The sequence below is a fragment of the Vulpes vulpes genome, chromosome 3 (assembly GCF_048418805.1).
Source record: "Vulpes vulpes isolate BD-2025 chromosome 3, VulVul3, whole genome shotgun sequence".
In the NCBI taxonomy this organism is placed as follows: domain Eukaryota; kingdom Metazoa; phylum Chordata; class Mammalia; order Carnivora; family Canidae; genus Vulpes; species Vulpes vulpes.
The window spans coordinates 60,966,573-60,971,630 of NC_132782.1; the positions used below are offsets into that span (position 1 = coordinate 60,966,573).

Consider the following 5,058-nt stretch of genomic DNA (forward strand, 5'->3'; position numbering starts at 1 on the left):
TGAGAATGATGGGGACTCCTGCTTTTCTGCTTTTCCTGATGCTTTTCCGGCATCCTAGAAGAAACGAGCGTGTAATTAACAGACAGTTGCCCAGGATAAGCATCCTTTGAGGGCAAATATAAGGTGCAGCAGGGAAGGGAGGCTTTAGGGAAAGCTATTCCGAGGGGTGATATCCATGTTGAGAGCTGAAGGATGGGCTGAATGGGGATGCAAGACCATTCTGGGGCAGAGCAGATGACAGAAGTCCCTGAGAGAGCACATTCCAGTTTATTATTTTTTTAAAGATTTTACTTATTTATTCATGAGAGACATAGAGACACAGAGAGAGGGGCAGAGAGACACAGGCAGAGGGAGAAGCAGGCTCCATGCAAGGAGCCTGGTGTGGGACTCGATCCCAGAACTCCAGATTCAGGCCCTGGGCTAAACTCCTGAGCCACCCAGGGATCCCCCGCACATTCCACTTTAAAAGCAGTTCACTGTGACTCAGATATAGACTACGAGGACCAGACTTTACTGTCTGAGGCTGGAGAATAAAGTTGGGTTTTCAAGGGTTTTGAAAACTATTCCAAGGAGTCAAGACTTTATTGTCTGAGCATTGAGATGCCACTGAATGATTTTTAAATAAATGTAGTTTTGATTTAGTATCTGATTCCGTTTACCACCTTCAGCCAGATAAGTTGGCAGCATTTCCACTTTCTGGATGGGACGAAAAAGGCCCAGAAGAACACATTTCAATGTTGGTGGAGTTGATTTAATTCTCTTCATGACAGGGATATCAGGGCTTCTAACTCCTACCCTCCCACCCTCTCTCCTTCCTTCTTTCTGGTTGTTATTCTTGTCAAACATAAAGCTATTTATCCACCATCCTTAACTTTTTCCAAGGAATATCCATGCACTCACACAGCTTCTAATAACCAGCCCCCTGAGTGGAAGCCAGTGACCTCACGGGTGGCAGGGCTTGTATGTGGATGGATACCATATTGTGCACTGGGCTGGAATTCTCTGTTCTTCTTCACTAGGAAGCTGGATTTGTACCAGGAACCTCTTATCTGAAAAGGCAACTCTTTGCTGTGGAGAACAGAGCTGGTTTGACGAAGTGGAGAGGCGCTCAATATTGGTCAGCCCACGCTTTGGGCATGCGTGAGCACTCACAGCAAAACACAGCTGGCATGTCCAATTTTAGCCTTGACTGCCTTGAAAAGGGACCCTTAAAGGAAATATATTTTCGCTGAAACCATTTGTATTATAATGTAATAGCTGATAGACATGTCAGAATATTACTTACTATAGGTGGGGAAAAACTCTGTCAAGTAATTGTGCTTTTTTTTGTGATGACATCGGGAAAGTGATTAAAGCATCCCTGAATCAAAATCATCATAGATACACGGTGAGAGAACCAGTGATTTTATTTATAAAGACGCCTGTAAACCTAATGGGATACCTCCTTGGATGCTTACAAAATGGATGTAAGGATAAGAATGATCATTTCGGCTATGGTAAGTTGGTCATTGTGAGCTGATGATGCAGGGCTTGCTAATAGTAGTCCTGGCACAGACTCTCAAATTTCTTCAATACTTAGCATCCTCCGTGTCCTCCGAGAAGTAAAAGGTTAGTTTCTGAACCGGGTCTTGGATTCATGTGGCTTTCGTATGTTAACAGCTTTTGAAAGCATCCGGGACACACTTGTTCCATTTTAACCAGCACGGGTCGTCCGTCTGCTTTTATTTTTGTCTTTCTCTTCCTCCTCCCTTCGTCCTCTCTTCCCTCCCGTGGTCTTCTGTGTTTGGTTTAGCAGTGTGGCTTACCTTGCAACTTGGCAAGAAAAAAAAAGGCAGCTCTTGTGTGGGGTGGATGGAGGGAAGGATGAGAATCCACTGCCCGAATTTGAGTTCCCTGGGTTCAGTTCCAGTGGCAGCAGCTTTGCTGCAAAAATTGCTTTGCTATTCGAGGTAGCCAGCAGAGGGAATCAGAACTTTGCTTGCAGCAGGGGTTGAAGCAGGCTTTTTTTTTTTTTTTTCTTGGAGGAAATCCTGCAGCCTTCTGGACTGCATACCCTGCTCCCTGGAGAGGTTCCACCCACCAGCTGGAAGGAGAGGAAGGAATGAAAGGACAGGATGAGCCGGAACACCTTGTCACTCTGGAAGGGAGACAGCAGCAACCAGGCTGTGCAAGGTTGTTTTGTTTTGTTTTTCTTTTCCCCTTTCTCTTTCTTTTTCTTTTTCTTTTTCCTTTCTTTTTTTTTTTTTGTTTTCTTTCTTTCTTTCTTTCTTTCTTTCTTTCTTTCTTTCTTTCTTTCTTTCTTTCTTCTTTCTTTCTTTCTTTCTTTCTTTCTTTCTTCTTTCTTTCTTTATTTCTTTCTTTTTTTTCCTTTTTCTTTAAGGTGGGGAAAGAGACAAACAGGAGACAGGAAGCTGATCTGCAAGGATTCGGAGTTGTGCTAAAAAGACTTTGATTTTTTTCTTTTCTCTCTCTTTACAAACGCTGGCAATTGACATGACTACAGACAGCCTGGGTAGAGAACAAAGTGCCTCATCCCAAGTGGACCCTGGCAGCTGCGGGAAGGAAGGCATGATCTGGGAAGGCTGTGTGTGTGTGCGTGTGTGTGTGTGAGTGTTGTTCTACCAATACCTTTCCTTTTTTCTCTTTTTCTTTCTTTCTTTCTTTCTTTCTTTTCTTTTTTGGTGTGTTTCTTTTTTAAATTCCTGCCATCTTGGAACTAGCGAGTGGTGGAAGACGAAGGATCTCTGAAGCCTCATCAGTCATCGGGACCATCAGGAATAGTGGTTTAAGAGGACGCTCGGCCTGGGGCACTATACCCTGTCATCGAGTTCCCTGCCTTGGACATAAAGATTCCAGCTACATGGGCAAACGCCTGGATCAGCCACAAATGTACCCCCAGTACACTTATTACTATCCTCACTGTCTCTAAACCAAGGTATGGCTCGACCCACAGTCTGGCAAGCAGTGTGGTATCCTGCACTTGGGATGGGAAACAGGCATGTGGATTATTATTTACCTCCCCTTTCCCATCACCTCCTCCTGCTTCTTTGAAATTAGGAACATACCAATGGAGTTAATGAGGCAGAGGAGAATATGAGAAGAAAGCAAGCCCTGGGATTGTGGTTTTTCTCTTTTAGCAGAGATAATAGTTTTGCTCGTGTTCCTTTGTTGTTATTTGGCAACATAAAAATGTTCCTGATATCCGTAGTAAAGTGCTTTGCAGATGGACAGGGTTGTTAGAAAGGAGATTGTGACAGTGATTATCAGGAACAACAATACAATTTCAGAGGCTTTTCGGGTGAGCTGTTCTTTGTGGCTCTTAAAGGGTTTTTCTCACTGGATAGGATGCACCAGCCTAGGGGCAACTCAAACTTTTAATCACGGAGTATAGAATGAAAGAAGGGTGTGGGAAGGCATAGTACGACTAACTGATGTCCCTTAGAGTTTGTTTGGGTGTGCTTTTGTTTTTGTGTATTTGCCTTACATATTTTATCTTATATGGAGGGTGATCAAGACTCTAGAGACTGAAGTTTGGAGCTTTACAATAGATGTTCTTTACTTTTCGAAGCTCTGTTTTTCTGTGCTGGCTGCCATCAGGAGGCCTGTGGGTCTTGATACGGGATGAAATATAACTGATGATAATTGGACACGAATTGGTTAAATACTTTAGTCTTTATGTGTGTGCGCGAATGATCATTACGGGGCCAGTGGAAAGCCCACGTAACTAAGCAGTGGGCAGTGCCGACCATGAACTTGATCCTGCAGTTCAGACATGAAAGGCTCCCAGGTGTGAAATCACTGCTTCAATTTGTCAGTTAAATTGGACTTGATTTAGCTGGGGGGGGGGTGTCGGTAGAGTTACAGCTTCGAACATATGGCTTGTGTTTATTTACAGATGATATTAATTTTGTATCGCATTAGCCAGACTCACTGTCTTCTTCATAAATAAATATGCGGAGAGTGAACAAGGCGTGCCTGAGTGATCTGTGCTGCCACCGGGGCTCGTTGATGGGATTAGTGTTTGGTAATTCATGCTGTAGTTAGCTCTTATTTATTCTGTCTCCTCCAACAACCCCTATTTGTAAACCAGACGAGGCAGCAGACTTTCAGAATTCTATTAAAAATTGTGCTTTGTTTTCTTTCTTTTTCAATCGCTCCATGACTCGCCCTGCCCCTGCAAGGTCTACTCACATTGCTTTTTGCCCTTGTGAGCATTGAGTTTGTGGGGCTGCTGCTTTAGTAGACCAGCCCTCCTGCTCCTGTGCAGTGCGGTGAGTTTTAACTCTTTGGGGGATTGGGTGGAGAATGCTGACTGCCTTCCTCAAGGAAATGGCAAAGCAAGGGCAAGTCTAAAAGAGGAAATTTATAGTCATTCCTCATCCCCCCCCCCAAGAAATAAAAACAACAAACCCAAGGGTTCCAAGAAAAATGCCAGACAGGGATCCCTGGGTGGCGCAGCGGTTTGGCGCCTGCCTTTGGCCCAGGGTGCGATCCTGGAGACCCGGGCTCGAATCCCACGTTGGGCTCCCGGTGCATGGAGCCTGCTTCTGCCTCTGCCTGTGTCTCTGCCTGTCTCTCTCTCTCTCTGTGTGACTATCATAAATAAAAAAAAAAGAAAAAGAAAAATATCAGACATTCCATCCCTTTTACTCATTTGGGTAAATTTTTCCAAATGTTTCAAAATTCATGCTTTCTTTTTGGTTCTTGTTTTTGACTATGAAGTGTAATCAGAAAGGAAACTTTAGATAAAAATGAATGGAATAATTGCTTTCCTGCCTGAGATTTCTTTTACCTTATTGCTAGCAGGAAATAATGTCGTGCACATTATATTAAGGACAGGATGTTGGATGAGCTACACTGATGGGAAGTGTGTGTGTGCGTGTGCGTGCGTGTGTGAAAGACAGAGACCGGGAGTGGGAGAGAGAGAGAGAGAGAGAGAGAGAGAGAGAGAGAGAGATTGAGGTAAAGAGAGAAAGTGCAGTGGTGAGGGAAAAGAGGAGAGCCTGAAAAACATAGAGGGAATTTAAAAAAAATCTGTTTTGGGGTCCTGTGTAGTTT

At 43.9% G+C, this 5,058-nt stretch overlaps 1 long non-coding RNA gene across 3 annotated transcripts; it reads left to right on the forward strand.

The window, feature by feature from the left end:
* Positions 1–1,158: 1,158 nt before the first annotated feature.
* Positions 1,159–4,237, forward strand: LOC140598122 (uncharacterized). 3 transcript variants are annotated; one of them, XR_012000251.1, is made up of 3 exons: positions 1,159–1,496; positions 2,025–2,172; positions 2,504–4,237. It is a non-coding gene; the product is annotated as an uncharacterized lncRNA (long non-coding RNA). The 3 variants fall into 3 exon arrangements; XR_012000250.1 differs by having other exon boundaries at positions 1,161–1,608; positions 2,721–4,237; XR_012000249.1 differs by having other exon boundaries at positions 1,161–1,496; positions 2,721–4,237.
* Positions 4,238–5,058: the final 821 nt, after the last annotated feature.